Source organism: Neovison vison, chromosome 4 (assembly GCF_020171115.1).
Source record: "Neovison vison isolate M4711 chromosome 4, ASM_NN_V1, whole genome shotgun sequence".
NCBI lineage: Eukaryota > Metazoa > Chordata > Mammalia > Carnivora > Mustelidae > Neogale > Neogale vison.
The window spans coordinates 156740614-156767712 of NC_058094.1; the positions used below are offsets into that span (position 1 = coordinate 156740614).

Here is a 27099-nt window from a genome sequence, read left to right on the forward strand (position 1 = left end):
CAGAGAGCCTGATGCGGTCCTCGATCCCAGGATCCTGAGATCATGATCTGATCCCAAGGCAAAAGCGTAACACAGTCAGCCACCCAGGTGCCCTATTTTTTCTATTTTTAATGTGACTACTAGAAAATTTAAAATTATATATATGGCTCATACTATGTTTTTATCGGCCAGCATGCTTTTTTTTTTTTCTTAAGATTTGTTTATTTGTTTCAGAGAGAGTGTGAACATGAGCATGGGGGACAGGGCGGGGCAGAGGAAGAGGGAGAAAATCTCAAGCAGACTCCCTGGTGAGTGCAGAGCCCAATGTGGGGCTTGATCTCACAACCCTGAGATCATGACCTGAGTTGAAATCAGGAGGCAGATGCTTAACCAAGAGATCCACCAGGGATCCCAAGCCAACACTCTTTTTATTTTAATCTCCATCTGGCTCAGAGAGTTCTGAGGGGCTTCTCAAGCTGATTCTTGGTCACCTACCTTGCAAATTTATTCTTCCGTCATGCATCTTATTTTGGTGTGCTGAATCTCACAGATCTTGGCACCTCAGGCAAAACTGCAATTTTATTGTTCTGGGTTACACATACACTGGCTTGTTTGATCACAAAAATACTGTGAAGTGGGTATTATTATCTATATTTTCCAAATGAGAAACATAAAGAGAAATAGCTTACCCAAGTACTGTAACTAGCAAGCTAAATGCAGGGACAACTTGGTCTGACTTTCAAGTCCACGCTTTTCCACCTCACTATGTAGCCTCCCCTCTAGCACGATGATGTGCAGAATTTGTTCTTACTGATTATTTGGAAACTGTCTGCTCGAATTTTTTAGATTTTATTTATTTGACAGACCAAGATCACAAGCAGGCAGAGAGGCAGGCAGAGAGAGAGGGGGGAGGAAGCAGGCTCCCTGTAGAGCAGAGAGCCGGACGTGGGGCTCCATCCCAGGATCCTGGGATCATGACCTGAGCCGAAGGCAGAGGCTTTAACCCACTGAGTCACCCAGGTGTCCCTTATTTATTTATTTATTTATATTTTAACAAAGCAGTCATTTTTTCTTAATGGAGAAGTCTAATACTTCATGCTGCAAATATTAGTATTTTTAAATGCATTGTAATACTATTATTGTCCTTTCCTGATATGCCAACTCAGTTGTGTTCTCAGACCTGGGATATAATTGGCTATGTTGTATCATTATTATTTTTATGGTTAATATTTAATAGAGACACATTCATTCGTCCCATCGGGACTCTAACTTTGGCTCCTTCTTCTATATTTGTACCAGACTTCTGAGTCGCTGTTTTCCCCTCTGACTTCCTTAGTGGCCAAGATGCATGTAATGGTACAAAGCAATAGATAATGTCAATGGAAAGAAAAAAATCCTTGACTATTACATTCCAAATCATCTCTCTGGAGCTAAATGACTCAAGCTTTCTGTGATGCTTCCCATATACAAGTAGGCAGTATTTTCCTCTTCTAAATTCCTATGAACCTTTAAGAAATGCTTCTAAATATATCACTTGAACTTTATTGTAATTATCCACTTCCTGTCCATCTCTCTGGTTAGAAGGTAACCCTTTTGAGAACAGGGAATATATGTATAGTCTCAGGATTACTTAAGCATGCATAAATGGTCTGCTTTGAACTTAACCCTAATGTTGAAATGGTCTTAAATTTATCAGAGGCACTCTTTGCCTTCATTCAGTTTTCATTTGACTGTCAAGATGTGAACTTTAAGTTTATAATATTTTATGTTTACTTATATGTATTTATTTACATTTATTATTATTACTTATGTTTATATTTTACTGTTCCTTGAGATGTCTGAATATCTTTATAAGTCCTATAGTCTGCAGTAGTGTTTTACTGGTATATGGATTAGTGGACTAACATGTTTCCAAAAAATATTGGAAATTGGATATTTTTGTGTCACTATGCAAGGTCATTCAATATTTGTATTTGTTTAACCAGCAAAAATAAAAGGGGGGGGCACCCAATAGTTCTAACATTTTATGAAGGATTATTTTTCAAATAAAGTGTAGAATGGATGTCATCTCAGAATAAGCACCAACTTTTCAAAATAGAAATTTATTTTTTATTTAAAAATTCAAGATACCCCCTCACCATACGTTTTCTCCCCATGGACTCTCCTTGGCAGCAGTCTGTGGCCTAGAGGAGAGAATTGCTTGCCTGAGATGCCAGGCCACAGCAAAGAGGACATGAAGGGCAGAGAGGTGACCTGATGACCCCCCATTGCTCACGGGGCTTTCAGCATGTAACACATAGCAGAAACTCCTGCATGGTTAGTTCATGTGTAGAAGGTAGTTATCCTTACTTCTTTGGTTTAGGAAAATTACCGATACAGAAAAGGAAGAAGCACAAAATTCAAACTAAAAAGTTAGAACCTCCTTCAATGGAAAGATATGAATTGACATGTCTTCCCCATGGGGCAAGAATCAGAAGAGCTACAGGATTTTTATGGGTATGGGGACCACATAGCTTCTGGCATTAAAAAAATATTCTGAGCTCCATGGGTGATCTATTGACTCTTCCTCATTGACAAACTGATTGCCTACTTGCCAAGATTAAGAGAGTGGAAGTAGAAGTAAATTCAGATGTAAACCATATCATTATGGGAGCATACACTTTCTTCTAATAGGAGCCAATAAACCTACATATTCCTTCAAAATGATGCATCCTGTGCCTCAAATATTCACATGTAACTGGTAATATAATTTCCAATAATTTATTTCTTTGGCTGAGTCCTCCATTTATAAAATGTGGCAGGGCATATGCAAGTTCTGGCAAACATAAAGGCTCTGATAGTCATAAAATACATTAATGCAATATTCAAAGCGACAGAGCCAAGACAGACGGCCTAATTGCTTAAATTCCTTCTGCCTTTACTAGTCCTACTGCAACAGTAATTACTTTCTAACACCCTCAGTCAATTTATTCCTTCTCATACCTCCAAACCTCTTTAGAGCAAAATGGAGCTAGTCACTACTGATGATTTGTGCTTCCCCTTCTTTTTAGTAATTCTGAAACTTCCTTCCTGCCCACCAAAACAAGTAATTTTTGGTTTATTTTCTTGCTTTTGCTGTGTGTAGCTTTTCATCCAAGGAAGTTAAATGGAACACCTTCCCAAAGTGCTGAATGCTCACTGCCTACACAAATGCTGGACATTTCCTTCCACCTAATATGCGGAGAACCATGTATCCAATAAGAGAAGATTCCAGGGATCTTAATACATAAACAGAGTCCATTGTTCACCTTGCTTTGTTCTGTAGCTTGCTTTCTTCCCCATTGTTATCTTCCATATCAGTTTCTGTTTTGTCTGCCCCCTGCCCCTAGATTCCCTTTAACTTGCTGTACATCCTCTACTATTCATTTCTGACTCACCATAGATACCAATCTGTTTTTGCCCTCATCTCAGTCAGTGTCTGGATCTTTAATTATCTCTCATTTCTTCTACCCCCAACCTTATTCTGGATCTTGGGGAATTCCATGAAGCCCATTTCCTCCCCCCAAAGAAAAGTGGACCCAGAGCAGAACAGAGTTGGACAAAGTGGAATACTTACTAAATATTTAGACCTAAAAAAGAAATAGGGCACCTGGGTGGTTCCTTCGGTTCAGCATCTGACTCTTGGTTTCGTCTCAGGTCATAATACTGCAATCGTGGATTGAGCCCCTTGTCGGGCTCTGAGCTCAGGGTGGAGTCTGCTTCAGATTTTCCCTCCTGCTCACTTTCTCTCTCTGTCTTTCTCAAATGAATAAAATCTTTAAAAAAAATTGTCTCATTTCCAAGTAAATCAATTTTTGAAATTATAGTGATAATACCTTAACTTGAAGAAACTGAAGTCATTCCTTTCTTTGGGTCTATTATTCAAAATCTTTTTTCAAAAAGCTCTAGGTAATATAATCCCCCACCCACCATGCTTTTCCTCTAAGGTGGTTACTTACATGACTTCAACTGCTTGACTGTTAAACTTGTATGACATTTTCTTCCTTACCAGTACATTTTATAATTCCTCCCAAGTATCCTTCAGCTCTAGCTCCCTTCAAAGAGCAATCAAAGCACACCCTGATGACAACAGCCACTATTTTAGAATGAATATGCTAAAAGCCTGATTCATGTAGAATTTATATTACATTGTTCTTAGAATGTTCAAGTGTACAATTTTCAAATGTAATTTCCTGAACTGGACTGCAAGCACATAAATAAAACAACTATGTCCATATGTCTTTGTGTTGCTTAAAAAACCCAACATTTCTGGATGCCCCCTGATAGGAATATAGTAAACATCAACAGTCTAGCTTTGTAAAGAATCATTAGTCTCCCTTTTCATGCTTAAATTTCATTATGAGAACACATTTTTTATTGCTTTGTCAAACAAAATTCGTTTGTAGCCTAAAAAGTAAGGACATACCAAAAACCTTATCATTCATAAAAAAAAGAACAGAAAAGATCACTGTATCATGAGAGGATGCATTCTAATGACAAACAAATGAGATGAGGAATGAAAATAAAGTATCACCAGGGATAGATCAAAGCTTTGTTTGTTCCTTTGAAAGTGTGGGGACTTGGTTAGAGTCATTGTCTGAATTGTTTGTCAACAAGAGAGAGATTTGCTACTCTCTTTTGCATATAATGATACTTGATAAGGGAGAACACAGTTTAAACACCATTGTCAAATAGTCAAAGAGCATTCTGCATTCACGGATGTGTATACAGCATAAATACTTAATTATAACAATAGCTACTGCTGAGCTTTAATAGAATAACAAAAGAAGCAGAGATCAGAAAAAGGGAGTAGGAAGTCCATAGCTAATCTGCTAAAAGGAATTACGTCAATTACAAGGAATTATTTTAATAATACTTTTAGTATTCTTGATAAACAACAACAAGATGATGTGGAGCTTTAGAATTTGATTGACTATTGATGAAATCTCCTTGAAAATGTTATTTTTGCAACTGTAGAAAATAAGAATGGCATGAGATAAAGGAGGTATCTCTGTAGCAAGAAGAAAAATTGATATGGGTATGACTAAAGGAAACCTGGGGAGGAGAGAGAAGAAATCTTTTAACATTGGTTCATACAATAAGAATTAAGACTGCTCTCTGTGTATATACATGTGAGCTGAGCTCCCATTAAGTTATTGATTTCCAACTTTAGGTGTATCTTAAAATATCCTGGGGGACTTTTACAAAATACTAATGTGTAGGTCTTGCCTTCAGAGATTCTGAGTCAGTTTTAAGTTCCCTAGGTTGTACTGTATCTCTAGGGTAGCCAATCATTGCACCCAGTAATTTCAAAGGAAACATGACTTTGACCATATCAAGAGTGAGTCAACCTCCACCTGAATTGCCCGTAAATGAGAGCACTAAACATTGGACTCATCATGGCCTTTTTACATTAGTGTCCCTCCATTAGGGACACAGAAAACTGTGAAAATTCTCCCAAAACTAAACTCTCAGGTAATAGTCTGAGCTGTAGCTCCTGTTGTTTCACTCAAGAGCCACAGTATATGCAGGCTTAGAAAGGCTATGAAAGAAAGACGATCAAGAATATGGTTTGACCTCTAACCTGATGTTTTTAGAACACGGACATAACTGTAGTCTGATGTCTCTAGTGGTCATTTGATGAGTGATACCTAGTGATATCTAAAAATAATCTATATTTTGCTCTTTTGTGGGGAGAAATCAAAGAAGAGCTAACATTAACCATTGGAGAAAACCTGGAATAGTTTAATGAAGTAGCAGCATGGATATTTTCAGCACAGATATTTTCAGAATGGAGGCCTGATAAAGGAATCTCTGGAAAACCTGAAACTGGTCACTTGAACCTTCATTCTTCCTCATTCTTCCCTCTCCCTGATCTTGGGATGATAATACAAGAAATTTTGTAATTATTTCTATCTCTCTCTATATAGCTCTCTCTTCTATTTCTAATTTTTATTATGAATTAATAGCAAATTTGGAAAATTCAGAGAAATGGAAAGAATGATTTATATTCTGAAAGAATGATTTATATCACCATCTGTAATGGTTCCAGCCAGTTACAACTGATATTATTTGGTTGTTCACCTTTCTAGTATTTAAAAAGAATATTAGTATGGTATTATGTATATAGATATATAAGATATTCTTTTCATTTAACAAATATGTAGCCAATAATTTCAATGTTACCAAGTCTTGATATTTATTAGAATATCTCTTGTAGAAGTATGAGCTCCTTGAATACATCATGGGAACCATAAGATTTGATTCAATAATTATTGTGAGTTATTTTCATATATTTTTGAAAAAAGTATGCTATGTTCCTTTCCAAACTTTGTTTGGAAGCAAATTATGATGACTTTATATGTGTTCATAAAAGTATCTCTTCCTTAAGACACTTGATTTCTGTTCTGTCAGAAAATCATCATAGTAAATGTACAGATTTACCATGTGAATGGATCCCCTTGGATGTGGTCTCCTTGTGCAGTATACAACCATTGTTACTGAAGTCAGTCATCTTCTGGGAGCTTCCTTGAGCAGACTCAATGGATGATGTGGACGCTCCCATGGGCATGACTCTATGACCTTTGGTAGGAAATCCATGCCACAGCCTCTGTGCTGGGGTACCTGACTCTGCCCTGGCAGTCTATCTGGTAGGTCCCTAAGCCACAATCTTCAGCCAGCCTCTCCGAGGATCTAGGATCCCATTCTACCATGTGGGAATCAAGAATCGGTCAAGAGTGCTAAATATCAGGGCTTTTTGCTTTAACATTTCACACTTACAAGTTCACATATGATTTGGCCACAACCCATGAGGGTCTATCATCTAATAGCATGAAATAAAGAGCTAGACATAAAGAATCCTTGAAGTGAGGTCTCTAAAATGAGAAAGAAAATGAGAATCCTAATGTTTATCTCCCACTTCTGCTTCATTCTCCCATAATCCTCAGGGATCATAAAACCCTGGCTATTCTCTTACTTTCTCTATTTAGGCTCCTCCTTCTTTCTGATTCCAATTTTAGGAACAGACTCTATGTGGAAAAGTTCAACATAAGACCTAGCCTTTGGGGCACCTGGGTGGCTCAGTCAGTTGGATTGCTGCCTTCCGCTCAGGTCATGATCCCAAAGTAGGATGGAGTCCCGCATCAGGCTCCCTTCTTGGTGGAGAGCCTGCTTCTCCCTCTCCCTTTGCCTGCCACTCTGCCTACTTGTGCTCTCTATCTTTCTGTCAGATAAATAAATAAAATCTTAATAATAATAAAAAAATACCTAGCCATTGATGTGTTAAATGATACTAAAGAATCTTAGTAAATCCTAAATTCCTATCCTTCTTCCAAAAACTTGGTTTTACATATATTACTTTAAGACAGTATTTTTCATATCAGTGGCTAAATAATAACTTTTTTCCCCATTTTATAATGCTCTGTTAACTGTCCTAATCAGAGGTCACCTCCCTCCTACCAGTTTTTCTTTTTACTTTTCTTTCTTTTCTCTTCTCTTCTCTCTCTTTTTTTTAAAAGATTTTATTTATTTGAGTGCTTTGGTGGTGCAGTCAATTAAGCCTGCAACTCTTGGTTTCATCTCAGGTCATGATCTTAGAGTTGTGGGATCCAGCTCTGCGTGGGGCTTTGAGCTTAGCACGGAGTCTGCTTGAGATTCTCTCTCCCTCTCCCACCACATCCCCCCATGCTCATTCTTTCTCTCAAATAAATAAAGTCTTTTAGGGGCGCCTGGGTAGCTCAGTGGGTTGAGCCTCTGTCTTCCGATCAGGTTGTGGTCCCAGGGTCCTGGAATCGAGCCCCGTGTCGGGCTCTCTGCTGGGCAGGGAGCCTGCTTCCCCCTCTCTCTCTCTGCCTGCCTCTCTGCCTGCTTGTGTCTGTTAAATAAATACCTTTTTAAAAAATAAAGTCTTTTATGTTAAACTGGAGGGGCAGAGGGAGAGGACAAGCAGATTCCCTGCTGAGCAGGGAGCTGATGTTGGACTCTATCCCAGGATCTTAGATTGTGACCTGAGCCCAAGTTGGACACTTAACCAACTGAGCTACGCGGTGCCCCACCTACCAGTCTTTCCTTACCTTTTAGATGGAGGAGAGAATCACGTGTTTGTTTAAGGTCCCATCCTGGTTTAAATAATTTAAATGTCTGTATTACCTTCCTATGGTGTCTTAACAGGTTAACACAAGTTTAGTGACATAAAGCAACATCTAATTATCTCTTAAATTTGTACATGAGAAATCAGGGTGAGCTCTCCTGGGTACTCTGCTCAGGGTCTCGCAAAGTGTCATCCTGGCTGGACTCTTACCAAGAGGCTCAGGGAGAGAATCTGCTTCTAGGCTCATTTAAATTGCTCATTAAGTTGTTGACAGCATTCAGTTCCTTGTGGTTGCTACCTGCTGTCTAGGAGCTGCTCTCAGACCTCTAGCTTATGGTCCCACCTGTCTCAGCAGTGGGTAAGTTTTCTGACTCCCTCTTCTGCCGCCACTAGGAGAGGAACTCTCTTTTTTGAGATGGCATATGTGGTTATTTCAGGCACAACTGTGTAATCTTCTTTTTCACTAACTCAAAGTCAATTGATTAGTACATTGTTTTATTTTTTTTAAAGATTTTATTTATTTATTTGACAGACAGAGATCACAAGTAGGCAAAGAGGCAGGCAGAGAGAGAGAGGAAGGAAAGCAGGCTCCCTGCTGAGCAGAGAGCCCGATGTGGGGCTCGATCCCAGGACCCCAGGATCATGACCTGAGCTGAAGGCAGAGGCTTTAACCCACTGAGCCACCCAGGTGCCCCAAGTACATTGTTTTAAAAAGGTTTATTTATTTATTTGAGAGAGAAAGCTTGAGAGAGCATGAGCGCGGTGCGGGGAGGGGCAGAGGCAGAGGGAAAGAGAGAATCTCAGACTCCCACTTACCAAGAACCCTGAGCAGGGCTCCATCTTACAACTGTGAGATCATGACGTTGAGATCATGACCTGCGCCGAAATCAAGATCTGGCCGCTTAACCAAGGAGCCACCCAGGTGCCCCAACAATTCTTATTTTTAATCAGAAAACCAACCACTGGGGCTTGTATAACTGTTTTGTTTATAATAAGCCATAGAGTACTTCTCAGAGTTCATAGAAATTTGTGAAGGGATTATTCTAGTCATAAAATAATAACTTCTTAAACTTCTAGAGTGAAAATTAAGATAATTTTCTTTGTTGTATTTTTAAGCATTTTTTTAAAGATTTATTTATTTATTTATTTGACAGAGAGAGAGAGATCACAAGTAGGCAGAGAAGTAGGCAGAGAGAGAGAGAGGAAGGGAAGCAGGCTCCCTGCTGAGCAGAGAGCCTGATGTGGGACTCGATCCCAGGACCCTGAGATCATGACCTGAGCTGAAGGCAGCGGCTTAACCCACTGAGCCACTCAGGTACCCCTCTTTGTTGTATTTAATTGTTGGTATTGTTATAAAGGACCCACGATTTTCCTAAAAAGAAATAGCACAGCATAAGGAATGCCTGAATTACTTACAAAATGCTAATTTATAAATATTTAGGGTTTTGGTGTTCTTTACACATGGTTTTTGCATTATGAAATCTGACATTTAATTCCAATGCTTTCAAAACACAGGAAACATTGCTTTTAGTTTTTCTAAATGTTTTTATTACCACGAGGAAGAAGGTATGACATAACTACACTAGCTTCTTTGTGTAAATTTGTTTATTCCTTAGTCTACAGATCATTTGAATCAGCTTTCCCTCCTAAGAATGTTGAAGTGAAGAAAATTTTAAGCCAGATTGCTAAACTTACCAAATCCTTAAAGATCAGATTAGAGTTTGGGAAAGTCAGGATGAAGCTAGGCTGACCTTTGACAACAACAGAGTAAAAAAGTTAAGAAGAAGAAAAGAACAGTTGATTAAATTCAGAACTAGTAAAATGAAATATTACCTTTGTATTAGCTACTTGGCCTGCATAATTCAATGAGCAAGAAAAAGGTCAGTGATCCAAAAAGAGTTATTCCTTCCTGCACTAAAGATAATGTGGAATTGCTGTCACCTCCCAACTATTCACACAAAGCTTACCATCCAGCTTCCCCAAAAAGTGCTAATAAAGCAACCAGAACAAGCATCTGCTCCTTTCAAGCATATGGAAATTCACGTACATGCTGGAACATCTCTGTAATGTATAAATAGAAATATAAGGTCTTATGGAAGGTTTTGAGAAAAGCAATGGCATTATAAGAGCAAAGCTCTTTTTTATTCATTTTAAAAATTCATTTACTTATCTTATTCTTATTATGAAATGAATTAGGATTTATTCTGAGCAATGAAGGTAAAAAAATTTGTAAGGAAACAGTGATCTGGCTCTCTTTCAAAAGCTTTCACTGTCAATATAATATTAGATGTGTTTGTTCTAGGCTTTTTTCCCTCAGCAGATTTTTCAGTTTTGATTATATAATATATGTATAAGCTGATTTATTCACTTAATATTATAACAAGCATTTTTCTATGCTATTATGGTTTCTTGATAAAATCCGCTGTGCCTCATTGATTCATCTTACATGAAATTCATCATAAATAATATTATCTCACACTTAATTTTTGCTATGCTTGAGTTAATGTCTTTAAATCTGAGTGATTTAATTCTTTCATCAGATGCTAACTCTTCCTGATTAATTTATTTTATTTAACTGTCTTCTGCCAAATGAACTCAATTCCAGAAAAATTTGAAATATAATATGACACAGGGTATTTATATAAAATGAAATGGCAGTATTATTATAATTTTTCCCCATTTTCATAGCAGCTCTTTCATATTCACTAAATGTGCAAAGATGATGGTTATGCATTTATTTTATGACTTTTGACACATGAAAACATGCAAGTAAAATTGTTTTTTAAACTATTTCATGACATTTACAATCATTTTGATTCTAAATACTTAATTCCAAAAATTGACCAATTTTTAAGAAAATTTAGGATAGCAATTTTGCTAACATTTTCAAAACCTTAGAAAATTATGAAGTGGCTAAAAGCTCACAGACCTTCTGTCTTCCTATCCAAAGTTACTGTTTCTAAATACTTAATTTAGTGATGGTACAGAATACTTCAAAGCAGAATTTGAATGCAAACCCATCATACACTACAGCAGAGAAAAAAAATTAAAAAGCAGGTATGTTACTGTTACATGATGACCTGCACTGCAAGGGCATGTCTCCAAAGATACTATGTAGCAGGATTTCCAAAATCTTTTAAAATAATTTAAGTTGTCAGAGAGGGAGAAAAACCATGAGAGACTCTTAACTATAGGAAACAAACAAGGTTGCTGGAGGGGAGGTGACTGGAGTGGTGGGGTTAACTGGATGAGGGACATTAAGGAGGGCATGTGATGTGATGTGATGAGCACTAAGTGTTATCACCAACTGATAAATTATTGAATACTACATCTGAAACTAATGATGTACTATTTGTTGACTAATTGAATTAAATAAAGTGTTTTAAAAAATAATTTGAGTTTTACCAAAGTGTCTTGAAGAACTAGGAAAGGGAGCATTCCACCATATTGTACACAGCCATGCTTTTCAAAAACCCTCTAGATTTTGGCCCCAAATTTCCATTCATCTAGGCAATTGCCTGGTCTCCTCTTTTAAAAGCCTGTCCCCTGAGAGCCTGAGTGGCTCAGCTGGTTAGGTGTCTAACGCATGATTTCAGCTCAGGTCACAGTCTCATGGTTTTGAGATTGGGCCAGCTTTGGGCTCCATACTCAGCAGGGAGTCTGCCTTAGGTACTCTCTCCCACTGTCCCCATGCCCCTGAGAAAATAATCATAAATTTAAAACAACAACAACCAAGACCTGTCTCCTTGCTTTCCCAGACTTTGTAGTTTATTTTCAAGTTCCAGGAGTATCAATACACAGTACATTGAAAGGACACTTGAATTAGTTTCGGTTCACTAGAATAAGAATTCATTCATTCATTCATTCATTCATCCATTCATTCATTCAACAAATGTTCACTGAGTACCTATTATTTTCCAGGCACTCTTTTAAATGCTAGAAATACTGCAACAAACAAAACAGATGAAACTCTACTCTCGGGGAGCATACATTACAGTAGGGAGAGACAAGCAATAAGCAAATAAACAACTTGCCAGATGGCATACTAGTCTGAGCAGATGCTGATAAGGAAAGCCCAAAAACTGGCTCTATTTCCTAATAAGACCCAAGGCTTATATTAATGCCCATAATAATAGCAAACAATAACATAGCTCCTACCCAGAAGATGTACTGCTCCCAATACTCAGTTCCAGCTCTCACTCTAAGTAGGAGATACTATTATTACCCACATTTTGGAGGTAGGACAACTGCAGTGACACAGAGATAAATTAACGTATCCCAAAATTTTGCCAGCAGAAAGGCAAAGCCACAGTTTTAACCTGAGAACACTATTTCCCAAAAAAGCTCCTGAAAACACCTTGACATTGAAGGCAGTGTACTCCAAACATCTGACCTTCACTGTTGGGATGTGCCGTAAATATCACATTGGGTATTCTATATGTTTTGCTTATCCTAAAGCTCTCATTTCAGTGGTTGTCCACAGACCTGTTATGGTTTGGGAAAAATCTTCATGGTAAAATGAGAAAACTGAAGACAATTCACAAGTGTTTCCAAAAGCTACTTTAGATAATAATAAACGAATATCTTTGGATCAAGAATGCATTAGGAATTACATATAAAGGAAATTTTTTTAAAAATCAGCTTTGGAAAACAGGGGCCTTGCACACCATTGACTTTCAATGCTTTTTTTTTTTTTTAACTTTATTTATTTGACAGAGAGAGAGAGCACAAGCAGACACAATAGCAGGCAGAGGGAGAGGGAGAAGCAGGCTCTCCACTGACCAAAGAGCCTGACACTGGACTCCATCCCAGCATCCTAGCATCATGACCTGAGCCAAAGGCAGTTGCTTAACCAACTGAGCCACCCAGGCTCCCCTCAAAGTTGTTTTTTAACCATGAAAATATTTCTTTCTAAGTCTTCACATGCCTCATTGGTCAGAGAGTTACAATTTTTCAAAACACATAATGTTTTGCTCTACGTTCAATTCCACCAGTCTGATGGAAGTTTCAACACCCAAGTGTGTGCACTGTTTAACCTGACAGGACGGGGCCCTGCCAATTTCTCGCACTGTTGGGAACGTCTGATCTCCTCAGTTTTCCTGCTTGTCCCAGCCTCAGAGAAACAGGTCATTGGCTCTGGCTGCATCGTTTCCTTTTTTAAATTCTTCTCTTTCCCACGCATTTCTCCATATTTAGTATTAGTTCATTTTCCACATTAATCACACAGTTACCTACTCCCCAAAAAGTGACCTTGTGAAATAATTATGTATAAAATCATTTCCCAAGTGCTTAGAGCTTGGGCAAAGACTATACTCCTTAATTTGATGTTCGGGATCTTGTACAGTCCATCTCAACCCACATTACTGGACTCATTTTCTGCCATTCTGTCTCACCTGTATCCTGTGCCTGCTCTTTAGTACTTTTCTCACTAGCCCCACGCATGTCGAGCTCCCTCAGGCCAGGCCTTCATGCCATCACAGTTTCTTGAAAACACTCATTCCATTAAGTTGAGGGTTTTTTTTTTTTTTTGTCTTTCTGTAATCACATTCATTTTTATCATATTCACAAGAGTAATAAAGTTAACATAGGAGAAGTGTATAAAAACTTACCCTATTCATCAATTTCCTCTGGATCCCTTTTGCACAGAGAAGAAACAAAGTATGAAAGTTATTTTCAGGCTCTGTGTCGCCTTCTGGACTTGAACCAATCAACATAAACATGAAGAAACAACTGATGGTTTGAACTTGATGGTTTGATTTTGTTGCTGATAATGTCATTTGTTTTATTTTGTTTCTTGGCAGAAAAATAGGTACTAAGTGATGACTAGTCCTTCAAGAGATGCAGATTTACAGAGATCTTGGCACATTACTTGTTTTTCTATTGCTTGGTTCTATTCACTCTGTACCCACAGGTGTGGGAAGCAATAGGAGAATGAAATAGAGAGGGAGGGTGGAGATGTCATAAACATCTTTGATTGCCAAGTAGGAAAATAAATAGATCAAAGATGAGATTAAGTGGTTAGACAATTGAACCATTGTTACAAAAATAATTATTACACATCATGATGAAGTCTAAATCACAAATCGAATACACTGCAGGAGAGAGCATATAATAGACATACTACCTACCTAGTGAGGAAGACTTTAATTTTATCAAATTATAACACAAGGAGATCCCTAGGAAACCCTTATGAGTAGAAATCACAACTAAAATGATCAACGGTGTTATTCTACGATGCTAACAATACGCCGCTGACTCAAGTTTGATTTTGTATGAGGCAACAACCCCCTGTACATTTCTTCCCCTGGGCAATACTCTCTCTAAATCCCACTATGGTCTACTTGTACTGAAGTGCCACCTCCTGCCTAGAACCTGGTCTGCTGACTCAACGGGTGTCTGTCCCACCTTCTTACTCCCTTACAAGGATATCCAGTGTCTGCTATCTTTACCTCACTTCTTCTGTGTAGCACTGCTTATAGTTATAAAGGTAAATCTTTGATAATCTTTTCTTATAAATACATATGAATTCTCCATAATACTTCTATACTCTTCTCTCCTTTCCATTTTCCTTCAGATATCTTAGGAAATCACTGCCACTAGTAATTACCACAAAAATACTTGAGTTATGACTGAAAGGTAAGATTACTTTTGGTGGAAATCATGTTTTTAAAGTACTTGTTCCATTTCCCTCCAAACTGCTCTGCCAGCCAGATTCTCCTTCTGGATTAATGGCACCAACTGTTGCCCACTCCAACTTCTTCATCTCTCAAATCAGTGAAAGGGAAGCCATAAAGGTTCATTCCCCCTTCCCTGTAGTAACAGCAACTAGTCATTAGTACAAGTGTCTGTCATCTCTCACGTCTAACCACTCTTCCTCAAGGCCCTTGGATTTTTGAATTATTTGAGGCTTTCATCCAGGGTTTTCATCATTTCAGTATTTTCCTAATTTATCCTGCATCCATTTCCACCCTTCTCCTCTCCACCTCAAGATTATCATCAGAGTGATGTTCTTAAGACACAAACTAGATCATTCCATTCCTTTGCACACAATTGTTCATTAGCTTCTCATTCTTCTAAACATGAAGCCAATCTTCTTCCCATGGCATATAAAGCCTCCAATAATTAAGTCGCTGCTTGCCTGTCCAGGCTCATTAAAATCCACCACAAAACACCCTGTGTGTTCCAGCAATTTCAGAAGTGACCATGCTGCTTCTCCCCTGTACAGATGTTTCTCTGCATCTAATATACTTGCTACTTTCAGCCTCTCTCAACTTTGCCTAAGCATCTATATCTAAGATTAATACAACACTACTTCTTACTTAAATGTTTTAATGTGTTATCTTTTTACTTACTAATATTACTTTCTATTATTTTTATTTGAAAATATATACTCTTACAACCATCTTCGGGGCTAAATAGGCCTTCGTGGCCTAGCCTAGAAACCTTACCATTATATAAAGTTGTTTTAACTAAAAGAAAAGCCACAAGTTCTAAATGACTAACTGGAAGGCAAACACTTAGAACACAACCTGTTTGTGATTTTGGACCCACTGATTATATAACTAAATGAGGGCAATAGCAAACTCCAGAGCAGAACTTGCTTGGTTTTTAAAACATATGTTGCTGGTGATATGGACTTGAGAGAATGAAGGAGATATATCTCTATTTAGCTTCTTAAATTATATGTTAATGTTATTTAAACATAATAAAACTTTGAGAAACAATAGGGTCTGGCTCTAAACTTAAAAGTGAATCATTGGAGAATTGAATAATTAAGTAAATAATGGGTGGCAAATGGTGGAGCCAGGTTTCTTACTGTTAGAGTAGGAAACTCCAGGTGAGCAAGGAAAGATATATATATATATATATATATATATATCTCATACATTCACATATTAGCATACACACATATTATCTTGTTTTTTCAGTTGAAGGGGCTTTCAGAGCAGTGGCAATGAGCACACTTTGCACCTGTATCTTGATTTCTAATATCATTCCCCAATAAAAGAAACCAAGGCTCATTAGAGAAATGCATGATTGCCTCATTCTAGGGCTGGTGAGGGAATATATGAGATTATCCTGGGGTGCCTGCCTTGTTATGCCAGAAAGGAAGTGTCCCAAAATACCACATTGGCAGGTGTATGTCAAAGAGACACAGGAGTCAGTTGAAATGGCTCCCAAGTTTTAAAACTGAAATAATTTGAGAAACAAAATGTATCCAATAGTATTGGGTTCTAACCCAAAGTAAACATCCATGAGTCCATAATGATACAAATCAATGACTGAATGAAGAAATAAATGAGAGAATAGACATATCTCCTTGTGCAGGAGAATCCCAAATAATCAATGCAGATATTCAGCCCCCTGAGAGGGGAGACACACCTACCCACTCCTGAAGTCTGGGCTGTGTGTAGTGGCTTCCTTCCAAAGAATAGAAAACATGGACAAGAGGAAAGAAGAGTCACTTTACAGTACAGACACCAGACCAACAGCCTCTCTGTTACTAGTGTTCATACCCAGAGTGTTCTCTTCTGTTGTTCTTGTTTACTGGCTCCTGATTGCAATCGCTCCTCATATATAATCCTCCTTGAATATTCTTCCAACACAATTTAGTGAACACAGTCATCCATTCCCCTCAAGTGCACTTTTTTCCTTAATCATCTGTTAACATCACCTTTACCATGCCTACTTGAACCACTCTGCTGTATTTGTGGATGATAACTCTGGATAGGAAGTTTTGAAGTATACCATTTAAATATAACAATTTACATATGGCAGCACCTCAAACTCTGGGATCTATGCAAAGAGTCCACTATCACATTTTTTATTTACTTTATAACTATAAAGTACATTTTTTATTAAATGATTTTAAATATTCACCACATAGAATGACAAGGAATAAAATGCATCAGCACTCTAGTAGGTAGAAGACATGTGAAGGACCTCAAGAGGAATTTGAAAATCTTGACATAGTGAGATATGAAGCACAGAGGGGATTGAGACTTAGCCAGATTGAAGGCCCTTGCCACCATGACATTTGGGATGGAAGACACCCACATCTGTAGTTCCCTTCCTTCTGACTTAACAGATAGGTATGGTAGACAGTGTGTGTGTGTGTGTGTGTGTAAACTGAACATGCTATAGTACACTGAATACAATTCTTTCTTTAAAATGTTCTGCATGAGGAATATTACTTAGCCATAAAAAAGAATGAAATCTTGCCATTTGCAAAGATATGGATAGAGCTAGAGAGTATAATGCTAAGCAAAATAAGTTAGTCAGAGAAAGACAAATACCATATGCTGTCACTCATCTGTGAAATTCGAGAAACAAAAATAAACGAGCAAAGAGAGACAAATTAAGAAACAGACTCTTAACTTGAGAGAACAAATGGATGGTTACCAGAGGGCAAGGGGGATGGGGATGGGTGAAAAAGGAGGGCACTTGTGAAGAGTACCAGGTGATGTATGGAAGTGTTGAATCACTATTTGGCACATCTAAAACTAATATTACACTGTATGTTAACAAACTGGAACTAAAGCAGAAACTTTAGCCAAAAAAAAGTTCTGCATAACTTTTCTTTAGTCTTTAAAAAAATTGTTTTATTTATTGTTTTATAAAAGATTTATTTAGTTATGAGAGGGGAAGAGAGAAAGAGAGAGAGAGAGAGAGCAAGCTAGTGCATGGAGGGGAGAAGGGCCAGAGGGAGAAGGAGACAGAGAATCTTAAGCAGACTCCCCACTGAGGGTGGAGCCTGATGTGGAGCTTGATCTCATGACCCTGAGATCATCACCTGAACCAAAATCAAGAGTCAGAGGCTTAACCAACTGACTCATCCAGGCACCCCAACTCTTTTTAAAATGTTTTTAAAAAATGGAAGTATAGTTGACACATAATGTGACATTAGTTTCAAGTGTGTAACATTGTGATTCAACAAGTCTATTCCACTGTGCTCACCAAAAGAATAGCTACCATCTCAACATATAACACTAATTCAGTACCACTGGCTGTATTTCCTATATTGTACCTGCGTTACTTTTTAAAAGCAATGTGTTTTACTGATACACATACACATTTGGAATGCTTAAAGTGTGAGCTGGGGGCCACTATCCAAAATGATTAATAATATGGTTGCTTCACTAAGAACTAGAACTAGATTTGGAATGCGCTTGAAGGATAATCTAATCAACCATTAAACTGATATATATATATGTGTGTGTGTGTATATATACATATATATATATATATACTTTTTTTTTTTACTGTTTATCATCATGTACATGTTTAAAGTGGTCACCTGATTTTGTAGTTATCATTACATTTGGTTAATAAGGGATGTGATTGATTTCACAACTAGGTTAATTTCCCAAGTCTTATTTTCCTAGCTGCGGCTCAGCCTCATTTAGGGCTTCAAAGAAAATGATAATATTTCTTTAAAAGACAAGGAGTTTTATTTAAATTACTATATAACCTTTTATTTTTTTAATGATAGAACCACAGAATCTTATCGAAGAGGTTCCTGGAAGTTATTCCCTGTTTGTGGATAGGAACTAAAGTTTTATTTCTAATCGGAATGATGTTTCCAAATGCTCACATGTGACATATATTCCTAAAAATTTTGTGGAAAATATCTGGGTGATGCCAGCATCTGTATTGCCTTCAGAAGTGTCATTTTCATGGGTAGGAGCAGCCACCCAGAAACCTGAAAAAAAAATCGCTTATCTAGAAATGATAAGCTCTATTTGTGTTACTAATTTTTGCTTTAATTCCTTTCATTTGTTCACTGATTAATTCATGCAGCCATTGATTAATTAATTCCCTCTCACAAAACAATTTGCTCCCCTATTGCACCTTTCATAATTTGACACATCTCAGATTAAATGTCCCTTGGCCATTAATTTGATTCTTACCCTCTCAAATATTTGTGATCTCTCCCTCTTCAGAATGGTAGTACCTTAACTTTTTTTTTTTTTTTTTGAGATTTTCGTATGCTCTGCCTTGAATGACAGTTGTTTGTGTACCTGTCTTAGTGCCCTGTTAGCCTATCCCTCTTGGAACAGACTGTCTGCCCTTTATCATCCTTACCTGGCACAGGGCACTGTGCTGTCCATGTAATGTCACCGGCCACTACCTTATGTCTCCACCTGTTTTGTAAACTTGTGTCTTCCTGCTGAGGTCCCCGCTCTATTCCCTGTCTTTGTCCTCTTGTCCTGCTTTGAGCATCTATTATTTCTAGTACGCTTCTTGTCCATATAATCTTAGCCAGTCCTCCCCTCATTTCCTATCTATAATCCTCATAGCTTTGGGGGAAGATACTCAAATCCCACAGGGTTTGAAAGAAAGTGGAGAAGTGAGATTGCCCTGCAGAAAAGGATGGAGGTGCAGACCCAAGCAAGCAGGAGGGGAAAGAAAGATGGAAGAAAAGTTGCATGGGGATGTGCCCAGGAAAGAATGCTCAGTGGACTGGAATCACAAAGGGCTGAGAGATCATCCTCAGGAGATAAGAGCAGATGAGTGGATATTATTTCCAAATTCACCTGATCATAAAATGGACCTCACCAACTTGTTAAAATGTAGACTTAGGAGACCTACCCTAACAATTTCAGTCATAGTACCCTGAGGAAGGAAACTAGAAATCTGATTTTAGGAAGCTCCAGAATAACCCTTATGGTTGGTTAATTTTTGAGAATCCCTGGATAGATTGATGGTAATATCATAGAGACATGAAAAAAAAAAAAATCAAGAGAATCAGGGACTGGGAACAATGTCCTTCGTCATCCCCCAATATGGGATAATTGGGCTAAAAGCCAGGGCCCGGAGAAGAGCCCTAATGCAGGAAGCACTGTGGCTTCTTTAATGAGCCTGCATTAACTCTGCTAGCTGCAAATACTTCTCAGTCAGAGTAAAAAGGCTTTTACAGTGAGATTACCAAGATTTGGTTAAATATGTTTAACCATTAAGGAAAACACGTTGGAAACTGTGAGATGTTTTCTTCCGAAGCAATCATTTGTTATTAGTACTTAGCTGTCCGTTTACTTTATTCTCTCTTCTGTTCTTAGTGTTTCAACCTACCACAGAGGCCTTGAAAATAGCATTTGAGTAATGTGAAATGCAAAAATCATAAGACTGCAATTAGTTGTACAAGAAAGCAGATAGTTTATGTTTTAGGGACTTGCAATTTATTTTTAGAGAATCAGACTACAGCATACCAGATAACATTTAAACACAATACAACTTAACTAACATTCTTTTTATTTGAGAGAAAGAGAGAGAGAGAGAGAGAGAGAGAGAAAGCACAAACAGAGGGAGTGGGAGAGGGAGAGGGAGAATCAGACTCCCTGCTGGGCAGGAAGACCCACCCCCTGGGCTCCATCCAAGGACCCTGAGATCATGATCTGAGCTGAAAGCAGACACTTAACAGACTCAGCCCCCCAGGGCCTTTAACTAACAGTCTTATAAAAATAATACATATTCTATATCAGTACTAAAATGTCCCATGCCCATGGTATGCAAAGTTGCTGTCCCTATTAGACTAGCATATTTAATGGGAATGTTAGAACTTGAGGGAAATAATATAATTCATTTATTCATTACTTTTGATTGTTTTTCTTTTTTCAATTGGATTTATAACCTGGACTATTGAAAAAGAAAACTGTGGAAATGGGCAATTCATGTTTAAAGAACTTTTCATAACCTATTTTGTATTATCTACTGCTTTGATTATTATTTTCCTAATAGAGAATTCTAGTTCTCATTCATTGCACACAACAATTAATTGTAATCAAAGCATTTTTATTGCCTTATGCCTCATATAGTTGATATTTTCCATAAGTAAAAAATGAATAGCTGTTTGGAATGAAAAATAGCACATTATAGAGAATAGGGAATGAATGAATCAGTGTATCAAAATGTTTTTCCTTTTCATAAAAAGCTTATTTAATTTTTAACATTCAATTAAAAAATTACAAAGGGATAAGCAGAGGAGAAGTTTGGCTGTGTATATTCTGATAGTCACTTACTAAATAAAACATTTATTTCCAGATATTTTCTGTAGGCACATAATTAATATTCTACTTAATCCAGTCCCTTTGAAAAATTGTTAACAACTAGATTCTTTGTTTCATCTCTCAGTGATATGTAACATTAAAATATCTTTTTTATTCAATGCATAAATGAGAAATCCCCTGTTTATTCAATATTCTCATCATTTCCTTGAGTAGGGGTGAGAAATAGGTTATTTGCTAAGAGAGACTCCAAGGTTCTGAAACTCTCTTGTCATGACATTGTCTATTTAACACAATCCGGTTGTCCCAAGAGGACCCCAAAGGGCATCAGGGTCTGCAACAATTGTTGCTACACATTTTTTAACTGTTTCTGTCCTAATTCAAAATATTTTCATATGTATGACACAGATAAAAAAGTAGGAGAGTTTTCTGGGTAGTGGTTATCTGGATTTAAAATATACTTGTCTTAAAATATACCATGATTATCAGTATCTGACTTGAGGAAAGACGCATTGTTAACATGTATTTTACCTTTAGGCAAGACTATCATTTGCTAATTTTGAGATTCACTGATTCTTCAAAGTCTTTTTATCAATAGTGGCCATATCAAATTTTCTCATGTTTAGTCACAGTTACCTATTTTGGGGGAGTGGGGAGAGGCAGAGGGAGGTGGGGAGAGAATCTTGCAGGCTTCATGCCCAGCATGGAGCCCAATGTGGGGCTATCTCATGACCTGTGCTGAAATCAACAGTCAGATACTAATTGGCTGAGCCACCCAGGTGCCCCCCAGTTACCTTTTTTTCTACTATTTGTAACATAAACTGAGTATACCACTTGGTGTTATATTAGTTCCATATATCATAACAAATGGTTATGTCTCGATAAAGAAAACTTTAGTGGAAATATGGTTGTCACCATATAGGGGACTACAACTTTCTGTTCAGAGCAGGCTGTTAGCTCTGTAATGCTAAGGGTACAAACACATTTACTCAGTCATTTGATAAGTATTTACTGAGAACCTAAAACAGCTCTAAAATACACAATATACATTGGAGAAAGCTACACATATATCTTGTAAAAGACCTTTCCTAATTTTTAGTTATTAAGTCCTATGGAGGAAGTGATCTTCTACTGACATAGTAACTGAGTGAGTGGAAGGCAAGTGAGTGGAAAGCAAGGCTCCATAGATACTAGCTCCTGGAAGACTTTACAGGACCCTATGGCCAATTCTGTTCTCTTCTAGTCCTCTCAAGACCCTGTCTGTGAACTGAGTTAACTGCTTCCATCTAGCTCTATAGCAGTCCTGGGAAGGGAGAGAACAGGGGATACATGTCCTTCTAACAGAACCTCATACATTCTAGAGACACCCAAGACAGAAAAGAAGAGATAATTGCTTACTTCTCTGTTCTATCCAGGCTCATTTAGATGAAATGAAAAGGGAACACCATTACTACTTCATACTCTGCAAGGATGCATCGTTTTCCACTTTCCACTAAGTGTGAAGGGAGCAGCAAGAGGCTAATGTGATGGGAAGGATGGCTGGTCCAGGACCCAGATGATCTCAGTTCTAGCAGAGCCCACTGTGGCCTTGGCCAAGTCATTTCTCTTCCCTTGGACTCTGTAGGTTCTCACAAGTGTCTTCACATAATGGTACAATACACATGATATCCCAGGAAGCACATTGCTACCCTTGTGAATTCCATTTGCCTGCTAATTTCAGCAAAGATTAGCAGGGTATACCATCAAATGTCAGGAGACCGTATCTACGCTGACATGAAGCAGTGGCAGTTCGGGAACAAGTGATTTCATTTGCAGACCAAGAGACGATGAAAGCTTTCTACCCAAAAGTAATGTTGCAAACTGTCTTGCTATAGATAAAGGGATTGTTATGTCACTGGGCACAATAGCCAAATTCTCTGAATTCAAACTAGCATTTGGAAATGTACAAATTTAATTATATATTTAAATTTAAAGTGCTTTTAAGCCACTCACATATATGAGCATTTTGAGTGTGAAGTATAGATAGGGTTGTGATGTTTGAGTGTGGTGCTTACTTTAGTTAAGCTATAAAGCAAACAGGAAAATTTAATGAGCTTCACGGTGAACAAGTTTACAAATCTTCTGAAATTCATATACACACTATAACTCAATTTTTCCTTCAGGAATGTGTGTGCATTTCTCTTTATTTATTATTGAGAACTTACTATGTTTAGGTCCTATGTTAAGCACTTTACATGTGTTGTAAATTATCTCATTTGGTTATAACATAAACTGATAGAGTAGGTACAGGTTTTGTGGAAACACTTAGTAGATGAGAAAAAGTGATAATACCAAAAATGAAGTCCTTTTCTATAACCCACTACAGAGGGGGCTGGAATCCAGGGTTATATATCTTCAAGTACCATTTTCTTAACCTGGATTGACTCAGTTCTAGCCTTCTCATCTCATGTTGGAAGATATTGTCAGGCTAGATACAAATATTTGGCTGAAGTTAAAAAAAAAAATCCAAATGTGTTATTGGGAACAATATAATAAAAAAGGTAAAGGTAACTAAAAAAGGTAGAGATTAAAAACCAATCAAACTGCTTTCCAGAGGCACAGCATGAGTCGCTGCTGGTGCAGAAGTCAACTCGGTTCTTGAACGAGAATACAGCAGAACTCTGAAGGAGTCTGCAATAGCGATCTGAGGTGGTTATTGTGCAAGGTCACCAGTGAGAACTGTTCTCACGTGGCCAGCATGCACCATCTTCTGAATCCTTACCAGTTTTCAGAGACCAGGGTGATGGGAAGCAGATACTCCATGACACGCATTTCAGTTTCATTTGCAGATTGATGGTTAACTCTTTCCAATCGGAATGTTTTCCTAAACCATAAAAAGCTCGGAAAGGGTGTATATGTTTGAATCATCAGTTGGTTAGCTTTTTTAGGAAGCGGCAATGCATGTAGTTCTCTAAAGGGGAAAGATCTATGATTGAAGATGGGATTAAGTGTCCGTAGACTGACTCCAGAGGTCTGATGGTGGAAAGCCCAAACAATACCTCTTCGTTGTTTTGCGGGACTCTGTCCAGATACTTTGAAAAGTATGCTGCTCTTTTCCAGGCTCACAAATGGGATCATTTGTGATCTGAAACTCGCCTGATGCATGTGAGAGCGGAGATAAATTGGCCGAGAGAAAATAGTCACACAACTTTTATAGGCAATGCCTAGAAACTGAAGAGCTATATAACTAGTAGTCAGAACTATGTTCAATCATCATGTTTTAGTGCCAGAAGGAGTCATGGAACATCAACTCCTCAATTTACTGATGAAGAAACTAGGCTCAAATAAGTTAAGTGACTTGCCTGAAGTCACATGAGTGTCAGACTCAGAATGGAATCCCAATTTTCAAATTCATAGTCCAGTACTCTATTGAGTACCTCCTGCTGCCTCTTATATTAAAGCTTCACAAATTCAATACAATTATTCACCTTATAAATAGTGTTCTGTTTTCATAGGCATGGGATCAATCATGTAGATGAAAACCATCTCTTTATGGTACCAATTCAATTATATCAGTTATGTTTAAAGATGTAAGGGAGTCCACTCTGACCGCCTGTGAACACCATAGTCTCAGGAGGAGCCATTGTGCAGAAATGTATATGTTCAGCTTGTCAAGTAACTAAAACCATGAGAGGTTTTGATATGATATAAATGATATGATATAAATATGATATATTGATATGATATAAAAATGCAGTACTGAATAACCTAAAATAAAGGACATTAAAACAAATCAAAATTTATTTTCATGGTAGGCAAGGATTGGTGGACTTGGTGTTGGTAAATGTTTAGAGATTTTAAAACGTATGAGGGAAAGGAAATCAATAAAAATGAAAGGATCCATAAATAACACTTGCCCATCATTAATGAAAACAAATGGTGTTATAACACTGATCTATTTAGGAAAGGGGGAATTTTTTGTTTCTCTTCTGAATTTGGTTATCTTTCAGAAAAAATACTTTCTCTACCTTGGGCTCCCATAAATAATGTAGTCATTATTTATATGAACTGTGATCATAAAATTAAGGGGATGCATATAAACAGTTGAATTACTCACACAGAGAATGCAAGTTTATATTAAGAAGCTGTGGGCCTTGTTGATTTAAATAGTTTCTGGTTTTTTTTTTTTGTACCTTTGTTGCCAGATTATTTTGTATTATGTTAGAATATAATTATGTTATCCTTAGAAATGAATTTTATAATCATAGTGTGGTGATGGGATGCAGGTAACCATGACTACTACTATTGTTCAATCAATTTTTGCTTCTTTATGCAGTAGTGAATATTTTTAGTTGTTCTATTATTTGCTCTTTTAAAATTTGGAACTGAAATTATAAGTCATTTCTATTAAAAAAAAGAGTTGCATAATTTTATAGTGTTCTTCCTTTTGGATATTTAGATATGGAAAACCAAAAAGGAAGCTTGTGGCAAGAGTTTTCTGATTTAAACAAAAAATGTCTCTCAATGGACTGCCATTTTCCTCACTTTTCAAGCTATAATATTTGCATTTCTTAATTTTTTTTTAGGCTTTCACTGTAATCATCAGTTACTTGCTAATCTTTACCATGCGATTTCTAAAAACTTCCCCTTCTAGCCCATCTACACAAACGCCATTCTTACAGAGGTCTTTACCTCTCATGTCTGGATTATTGAAATAACCTGATTGGCATTCATGTCTGTCTGTCTTTCTTTCTTTTTTTAAATTAACATATAATGTATTATTTGTTTCAGGGGCACAGGTCTGTGATTCGTCAGTCTTATATGCTTCACAGCACTCACCATAGCACATACCCTCCCCAGTGTCCATCACGCAGCCACCCCATCCCTCCCACCATCCCCCCCTCCAGCAACCTTGTTTGTTTCTTGAGATTAAGAGTCTCTTATGGTTTGTCTCCCTCTTTGGTTTCTTCTTATTTCATTTTTCCCTCCCTTCCCCTATGATCCTCTCTCTTGTTTTTCAAATTCCTCATAGCAGTGAGATCCTATAACAATTGTCTTTCTCTGATTGACTTATTTCGCTCAGCATAATAAGGCCTTTCTTACTGTTATTCTCAACTTCATGTCTTCTTAGTAACCCTTTTGGCCTGACTCCATTCTCAAAGCAAACATTTTTCTTGAATATCACAAAATCTTTTCTAAAACTAGGCATTTCTCCTCATGCCAGATATTGTAGGACTCAATGTAAATCTTAAATGATTTACTTCTTACATTGGGAGCATTATTGGCTTTCTGGGGACTCCCACTGCCTGCATGCCGGGCGCTGAGTGACAGGATACGCAGAGGCTTTATAGTGTACATCACAGATTTTGTTTCTGTGTTTTGATAGTTATGAACTCTGCTGTAAGGAAAACTCCAAAGTCAAAGTCAAAGGTGACAGTACAGTTGAAATGCTTCTAAAAGTAGAGATTGAAGTGCAAATAAATTATTGCCATTCATTTGGGTGAGCCAATTTATTCGCTGGTAAAATTAAGAAAATACTCAAGGTTTAATAAATAAAACCTTCATTAGTGAGACTTCATGTTGAGGAAAATCTACTGAGTTACTGCAGATGTTAAAATACTCCTTATATGAACACTACTCTTATAAATCCTAGAGCCACCGGTTCTATCTGAAAGCAGCATTATGATCAAAGGAATAGAATCCAAAAATCAGGTTGCATCAAATAGGTTAAAATCTTTACTTACATGTCTTCAAAAAGAGTGAATTGTTTCCAGAGACAACACTAAGAAAATTCTTCTTCCAACACAGCAGACCTACAGTAGTCCTCAGAAACTTGCTCCATCAGCTCTGAGTTTTTGTTTTTGGTTTGTATTCTTCTCTGCTCCAGATTCTTTATTATGTAAACGTACCTGGCAGTTCTCCAGAGGCATAATTCTTCTTCTTTTATTTAGGGAAGGAAAGAGAAAATTGGACTAGATATTCTCTTTGGCAGGATGGAGGAAGGGGACAACAATGAGCAATCTTGAGTTG

General features: G+C 37.5%; 1 protein-coding gene across 1 annotated transcript in view; it reads left to right on the forward strand.

Moving 5' to 3' along the window:
- The window catches only part of ZNF804B (zinc finger protein 804B), a 516087-nt gene that overhangs the window by 216078 nt on the left and 272910 nt on the right, over positions 1-27099 (forward strand). The window lies entirely within an intron of this gene.